Below are 9347 nucleotides of genomic sequence, written 5' to 3' on the forward strand. Positions count from 1 at the left end.
TTAAAATTCAGAATTCAGATTCAGAATTCAGATTCAGAATTCAGATTCAGAATTCAGATTCAGAATTCAGAATTCAGATTCAGAATTCAGATTCAGAATTCAGATTCAGAATTCAGATTCAGAATTCAGATTCAGAATTCAGATTCAGAATTCAGATTCAGAATTCAGATTCAGAAATCAGATTCAGAATTCAGATTCAGAATTCAGATTCAGAATTCAGATTCAGAATTCAGATTCAGAATTCAGATTCAGAATTCAGATTCAGAATTCAGATTCAGAATTCAGATTCAGAATTCAGATTCAGAATTCAGCATCCATTATATGGCAAAGATTAAGTCAAATCACAGGCAGGAAAACACGTAAACAAGTACGAATGACAATTTGTGGAAAATTTACAGAAGATCCATTGGAAATTGCCAATAATCTAGCAGACAATTTTCAGGAAAATTTTTCCGAAGAAAACTACCCTGAAGCCCTCAAACTAAATCCATATTTGCCACCACCTTTTGTTGCTACTAACGATACTCTGGATACAGACTTCACTTTGGCAGAACTGAATATCGCTCTGCGAAAATGTAGAGGAAAAGCTACTGGACCAGACGAAATAACATACAGCATGGTTATTAATATGCCCCAAATAGCAAAAAAGGTCATTCTTAATTTATTCAATGAAATATGGCAAACTAGAGATTACCCGATAGAGTGGAGAGAAAGCATCATCATACCCATCCCCAAACTCGATGACCCCTCAAGCTTCAGACCAATATCTCTGACTTCTTGTATGGCTAAAATATTCGAACGCATGGTTAATTATAGATTGCAATACTATTTGGAACAAAACAACATCTTTAACCAAAATCAACATGCTTTTCGAAGCGGAAAAAGCACCACCAGTTACTTTAGTAATCTGAAAGATATCCTGACAGAACATCGCCACGAAAATAAACATTCGGAACTGGTATCTCTTGATTTATCCAAAGCATTCGATCGAACATGGCGTCCTGGAATATTGCAAGCTTTAGAGAAAGCTAAAGTTGGAAACAAAACTTATAAAATAATTAGTACTTTTTTAAAAGAAAGAACATTTCGTATTCAGATTCAGAATTCAGATTCAGAATTCAGATTCAGAATTCAGATTCAGAATTCAGATTCAGAATTCAGATTCAGAATTCAGATTCAGAACTCAGATTCAGAATTCAGATTCAGAATTCAGATTAAGAATTCAGATTCAGAACTCAGATTCAGAATTCAGATTCAGAATTCAGATTAAGAATTCAGATTCAGAATTCAGATTCAGAATTCAGATTTAGAATTCAGATTCAGAATTCAGATTCAGAATTCAGATTCAGAATTCAGATTCAGAATTCAGATTCAGAATTCAGATTCAGAATTCAGATTCAGAATTCAGATTCAGAATTCAGATTCAGAATTCAGATTCAGAATTCAGATTCAGAATTCAGATTCAGAATTCAGATTCAGAATTCAGATTCAGAATTCAGATTCAGAATTCAGATTCAGAATTCAGATTCAGAATTCAGATTCAGAATTCAGATTCAGAATTCAAATTCAGAATTCAGATTCAGAATTCAGATTCAGAGTTCAGATTCAGAATTCAGATTCAGAATTCAGATTCAGAATTCAGATTCAGAATTCAGATTCAGAATTCAGATTCAGAATTCAGATTCAGAATTCAGATTCAGAATTCAGATTCAGAATTCAGATTCAGAATTCAGATTCAGAATTCAGATTCAGAATTCAGATTCAGAATTCAAATTCAGAATTCAGATTCAGAACTCAGATTCAGAATTCAGATTCAGAATTCAGATTCAGAATTCAGATTCAGAATTCAGATTCAGAATTCAGATTCAGAATTCAGATTCAGAATTCAGATTCAACATTCAGATTCAGAATTCAGATTCAGAATTCAGATTCAGAATTCAGATTCAGAATTCAGATTCAGAATTCAGATTCAGAATTCAGATTCAGAATTCAGATTCAGAATTCAGATTCAGAATTCAGATTCAGAATTCAGATTCAGAATTCAGATTCAGAATTCAGATTCAGAATTCAGATTCAGAATTCAGATTCAGAATTCAGATTCAGAATTCAGATTCAGAATTCAGATTCAGAATTCAGATTCAGAATTCAGATTCAGAATTCAGATTCAGAATTCAGATTCAGAATTCAGATTCAGAATTCAGATTCAGAATTCAGATTCAGAATTCAGATTCAGAATTCAGATTCAGAATTCAGATTCAAAATTCAGATTCAGAATTCAGATTCAGAATTCAGATTCAGAATTCAGATTCAGAATTCAGATTCAGAATTCAGATTCAGAATTCAGATTCAGAATTCAGATTCAGAATTCAGATTCAGAATTCAGATTCAGAATTCAGATTCAGAATTCAGATTCAGAATTCAGATTCAGAATTCAGATTCAGAATTCAGATTCAGAATTCAGATTCAGAATTCAGATTCAGAATTCAGATTCAGAATTCAGATTCAAAATTCAGATTCAGAATTCAGATTCAGAATTCAGATTCAGAATTCAGATTCAGAATTCAGGATTCAGAATTCAAAATTCAGAATTCAGATTTAGAGTTCAGATTCAGAGTTCAGATTCAGAGTTCAGATTCAGAATTCAGATTCAGAATTCAGATTCAGAATTCAGATTCAGAATTCAGATTCCAAATTCAGATTCAGAATTCAGATTCAGAATTCAGATTCAGAATTCAGATTCAGAATTCAGATTCAGAATTCAGATTCAGAATTCAGATTCAGAATTCAGATTCAGAATTCAGATTCAGAATTCAGATTCAGAATTCAGATTCAGAATTCAGATTCAGAATTCAGATTCAGAATTCAGATTCAGAATTCAGATTCAGAATTCAGATTCAGAATTCAGATTCAGAATTCAGATTCAGAATTCAGATTCAGAATTCAGATTCGGAATTCAGATTCAGAACTCAGAATTCAGATTCAGAATTCAGATTCAGAATTCAGATTCAGAATTCAGATTCAGAATTCAGATTCAGAATTCAGATTCAGAATTCAGATTCAGAATTCAGATTCAAAATTCAGATTCAGAACTAAGAATTCAGATTCAGAATTCAGATTCAGAATTCAGATTCAGAATTCAGATTCAGAATTCTGATTCAGAATTCAGATTCAGAATTCAGATTCAGAATCCAGATTCAGAATTCAGATTCAGAATTCAGATTCAGAATTCAGATTCAGAATTCAGATTCAGAATTGAGATTCAGAATTCAGATTCAGAATTCAGATTCAGAATTCAGATTCAGAATTCAGATTCAGAATTCAGATTCAGAATTCAGATTCAGAATTCAGATTCAGAATTCAGATTCAGAATTCAGATTCAGAATTCAGATTCAGAATTCAGATTCAGAATTCAGATTCAGAATTCAGATTCAGAATTCAGATTCAGAATTCAGATTCAGAATTCAGATTCAGAATTCAGATTCAGAATTCAGATTCAGAATTCAGATTCAGAATTCAGATTCAGAATTCAGATTCAGAATTCAGATTCAGAATTCAGATTCAGAATTCAGATTCAGAATTCAGATTCAGAATTCAGATTCAGAATTCAGATTCAGAATTCAGATTCAGAATTCAGATTCAGAATTCAGATTCAGAATTCAGATTCAGAATTCAGATTCAGAATTCAGATTCAGAATTCAGATTCAGAATTCAGATTCAGAATTCAGATTCAGAATTCAGATTCAGAATTCAGATTCAGAATTCAGATTCAGAATTCAGATTCAGAATTCAGATTCAGAATTCAGATTCAGAATTCAGATTCAGAATTCAGATTCAGAACTCAGAATTCAGATTCAGAATTCAGATTCAGAATTCAGATTCAGAATTCAGATTCAGAATTCAGATTCAGAATTCAGATTCAGAATTCAGATTCAGAATTCAGATTCAGAATTCAGATTCAGAACTCAGAATTCAGATTCAGAATTCAGATTCAGAATTCAGATTCAGAATTCAGATTCAGAATTCAGATTCAGAATTCAGATTCAGAATTCAGATTCAGAATTCAGATTCAGAATTCAGATTCAGAATTCAGATTCAAAACTCAGAATTCAGATTCAGAATTCAGATTCAGAATTCAGATTCAGAATTCAGATTCAGAATTCAGATTCAGAATTCAGATTCAGAATTCAGATTCAGAATTCAGATTCAGAATTCAGATTCAGAATTCAGATTCAGAATTCAGATTCAGAATTCAGATTCAGAATTCAGATTCAGAATTCAGATTCAGAATTCAGATTCAGAATTCAGATTCAGAATTCAGATTCAGAATTCAGATTCAGAATTCAGATTCAGAATTCAGATTCAGAATTCAGATTCAGAATTCAGATTCAGAATTCAGATTCAGAATTCAGATTCAGAATTCAGATTCAGAATTCAGATTCAGAATTCAGATTCAGAATTCAGATTCAGAATTCAGATTCAGAATTCAGATTCAGAATTCAGATTCAGAATTCAGATTCAGAATTCAGATTCAGAATTCAGATTCAGAATTCAGATTCAGAATTCACATTCAGAATTCAGATTTAGAATTCAGATTCAGAATTCAGATTCAGAATTCAGATTCAGAATTCAGATTCAGAATTCAGATTCAGAATTCAGATTCAGAATTCAGATTCAGAATTCAGATTCAGAATTCAGATTCAGAATTCAGATTCAGAACTCAGAATTCAGATTCAGAATTCAGATTCAGAATTCAGATTCAGAATTCAGATTCAGAATTCAGATTCAGAATTCAGATTCAGAATTCAGATTCAGAATTCAGATTCAGAATTCAGATTCAGAATTCAGATTCAGAATTCAGATTCAGAACTCAGAATTCAGATTCAGAATTCAGATTCAGAATTCAGATTCAGAATTCTGATTCAGAATTCAGATTCAGAATTCAGATTCAGAATCCAGATTCAGAATTCAGATTCAGAATTCAGATTCAGAATTCAGATTCAGAATTCAGATTCAGAATTGAGATTCAGAATTCAGATTCAGAATTCAGATTCAGAATTCAGATTCAGAATTCACATTCAGAATTCAGATTCAGAATTCAGATTCAGAATTCAGATTCAGAATTCAGATTCAGAATTCAGATTCAGAATTCAGATTCAGAATTCAGATTCAGAATTCAGATTCAGAATTCAGATTCAGAATTCAGATTCAGAATTCAGATTCAGAATTCAGATTCAGAATTCAGATTCAGAATTCAGACTCAGAATTCAGATTCAGAATTCAGATTCAGAATTCAGATTCAGAATTCAGATTCAGAATTCAGATTCAGAATTCAGATTCAGAATTCAGATTCAGAATTCAGATTCAGAATTCAGATTCAGAATTCAGATTCAGAATTCAGATTCAGAATTCAGATTCAGAATTCAGATTCAGAATTCAGATTCAGAATTCAGATTCAGAACTCAGAATTCAGATTCAGAATTCAGATTCAGAATTCAGATTCAGAATTCTGATTCAGAATTCAGATTCAGAACTCAGAATTCAGATTCAGAATTCAGATTCAGAATTCAGATTCAGAATTCAGATTCAGAATTCAGATTCAGAATTCAGATTCAGAATTCAGATTCAGAATTCAGATTCAGAATTCAGATTCAGAATTCAGATTCAGAATTCAGATTCAGAATTCAGATTCAGAATTCAGATTCAGAATTCAGATTCAGAATTCAGATTCAGAATTCAGATTCAGAATTCAGATTCAGAATTCAGATTCAGAATTCAGATTCAGAATTCAGATTCAGAATTCAGATTCAGAATTCAGATTCAGAATTCAGATTCAGAATTCAGATTCAGAATTCAGATTCAGAATTCAGATTCAGAATTCAGATTCAGAATTCAGAATTCAGATTCAGAATTCAGATTCAGAATTCAGATTCAGAATTCAGATTCAGAATTCAGATTCAGAATTCAGATTCAGAATTCAGATTCAGAATTCAGATTCAGAATTCAGATTCAGAATTCAGATTCAGAATTCAGATTCAGAATTCAGATTCAGAATTCAGATTCAGAATTCAGATTCAGAATTCAGATTCAGAATTCAGATTCAGAATTCAGATTCAGAATTCAGATTCAGAATTCAGATTCAGAATTCAGATTCAGAATTCAGATTCAGAATTCAGATTCAGAATTCAGATTCAGAATTCAGATTCAGAATTCAGATTCAGAATTCAGATTCAGAATTCAGATTCAGAATTCAGATTCAGATTCAGAATTCAGATTCAGAATTCAGATTCAGAATTCAGATTCAGAATTCAGATTCAGAATTCAGATTCAGAATTCAGATTCAGAATTCAGATTCAGAATTCAGATTCAGAATTCAGATTCAGAATTCAGATTCAGAATTCAGATTCAGAATTCAGATTCAGAATTCAGATTCAGAATTCAGATTCAGAATTCAGATTCAGAATTCAGATTCAGATTCAGAATTCAGATTCAGAATTCAGATTCAGAATTCAGATTCAGAATTCAGATTCAAAATTCAGATTCAGAATTCAAATTCAGAATTCAGATTCAGAATTCAGATTCAGAATTCAGATTCAGAATTCAGAATTCAGATTCAGAATTCAGATTCAGAATTCAGATTCAGAATTCAGATTCAGAATTCAGATTCAGAAATCAGATTCAGAATTCAGATTCAGAATTCAGATTCAGAATTCAGATTCAGAATTCAGATTCAGAATTCAGATTCAGAATTCAGATTCAGAATTCAGATTCAGAATTCAGATTCAGAATTCAGATTCAGAATTCAGATTCAGAATTCAGATTCAGAATTCAGATTCAGAATTCAGATTCAGAATTCAGATTCAGAATTCAGCATCCATTATATGGCAAAGATTTAGTCAAATCACAGGCAGGAAAACACGTAAACAAGTACGAATGACAATTTGTGGAAAATTTTCAGAAGATCCATTGGAAATTGCCAATAATCTAGCAGACAATTTTCAGGAAAATTTTTCCGAAGAAAACTACCCTGAAGCCCTCAAACTAAATCCATATTTGCCACCACCTTTTGTTGCTACTAACGATACTCTGGATACAGACTTCACTTTGGCAGAACTGAATATCGCTCTGCGAAAATGTAGAGGAAAAGCTACTGGACCAGACGAAATAACATACAGCATGGTTATTAATATGCCCTAAATAGCAAAAAAGGTCATTCTTAATTTATTCAATGAAATATGGCAAACTAGAGATTACCCGATAGAGTGGAGAGAAAGCATCATCATACCCATCCCCAAACTCGATGACCCCTCAAGCTTCAGACCAATATCTCTGACTTCTTGTATGGCTAAAATATTCGAACGCATGGTTAATTATAGATTGCAATACTATTTGGAACAAAACAACATCTTTAACCAAAATCAACATGCTTTTCGAAGCGGAAAAAGCACCACCAGTTACTTTAGTAATCTGAAAGATATCCTGACAGAACATCGCCACGAAAATAAACATTCGGAACTGGTATCTCTTGATTTATCCAAAGCATTCGATCGAACATGGCGTCCTGGAATATTGCAAGCTTTAGAGAAAGCTAAAGTTGGAAACAGAACTTATAAAATAATTAGTACTTTTTTAAAAGAAAGAACATTTCGTATTCAGATTCAGAATTCAGATTCAGAATTCAGATTCAGAATTCAGATTCAGAATTCAGATTCAGAATTCAGATTCAGAACTCAGATTCAGAATTCAGATTCAGAATTCAGATTAAGAATTCAGATTCAGAACTCAGATTCAGAATTCAGATTCAGAATTCAGATTAAGAATTCAGATTCAGAATTCAGATTCAGAATTCAGATTTAGAATTCAGATTCAGAATTCAGATTCAGAATTCAGATTCAGAATTCAGATTCAGAATTCAGATTCAGAATTCAGATTCAGAATTCAGATTCAGAATTCAGATTCAGAATTCAGATTCAGAATTCAGATTCAGAATTCAGATTCAGAATTCAGATTCAGAATTCAGATTCAGAATTCAGATTCAGAATTCAGATTCAGAATTCAGATTCAGAATTCAGATTCAGAATTCAGATTCAGAATTCAGATTCAGAATTCAGATTCAGAATTCAGATTCAGAATTCAGATTCAGAATTCAGATTCAGAATTCAGATTCAGAATTCAGATTCAGAATTCAGATTCAGAATTCAGTTTCAGAATTCAGATTCAGAATTCAGATTCAGAATTCAGATTCAGAATTCAGATTCAGAATTCAGATTCAGAATTCAGATTCAGAATTCAGATTCAGAATTCAGATTCAGAATTCAGATTCAGAATTCAGATTCAGAATTCAGATTCAGAATTCAGATTCAGAATTCAGATTCAGAATTGAGATTCAGAATTCAGATTCAGAATTCAGATTCAGAATTCAGATTCAGAATTCAGATTCAGAATTCAGATTCAGAATTCAGATTCAGAATTCAGATTCAGAATTCAGATTCAGAATTCAAATTCAGAATTCAGATTCAGAACTCAGATTCAGAATTCAGATTCAGAATTCAGATTCAGAATTCAGATTCAGAATTCAGATTCAGAATTCAGATTCAACATTCAGATTCAGAATTCAGATTCAGAATTCAGATTCAGAATTCAGATTCAGAATTCAGATTCAGAATTCAGATTCAGAATTCAGATTCAGAATTCAGATTCAGAATTCAGATTCAGAATTCAGATTCAGAATTCAGATTCAGAATTCAGATTCAGAATTCAGATTCAGAATTCAGATTCAGAATTTAGATTCAGAATTCAGATTCAGAATTCAGATTCAGAATTCAGATTCAGAATTCAGATTCAGAATTCAGATTCAGAATTCAGATTCAGAATTCAGATTCAGAATTCAGATTCAGAATTCAGATTCAGAATTCAGATGCAGAATTCAGATTCAGAATTCAGATTCAGAATTCAGATTCAGAATTCAGATTCAGAATTCAGATTCAGAATTCAGATTCAGAATTCAGATTCAGAATTCAGATTCAGAATTCAGATTCAACATTCAGATTCAGAATTCAGATTCAGAATTCAGATTCAGAATTCAGATTCAGAATTCAGATTCAGAATTCAGATTCAGAATTCAGATTCAGAATTCAGATTCAGAATTCAGATTCAGAATTCAGATTCAGAATTCAGATTCAGAATTCAGATTCAGAATTCAGATTCAGAATTCAGATTCAGAATTCAGATTCAGAATTCAGATTCAGAATTCAGATTCAGAATTCAGATTCAGAATTCAGATTCAGAATTCAGATTCAGAATTCAGATTCAGAATTCAGATTCAGAATTCAGATTCAGAATTCAGATTC

The sequence above is a fragment of the Uranotaenia lowii genome, chromosome 3, assembly GCF_029784155.1.
Source record: "Uranotaenia lowii strain MFRU-FL chromosome 3, ASM2978415v1, whole genome shotgun sequence".
NCBI lineage: Eukaryota > Metazoa > Arthropoda > Insecta > Diptera > Culicidae > Uranotaenia > Uranotaenia lowii.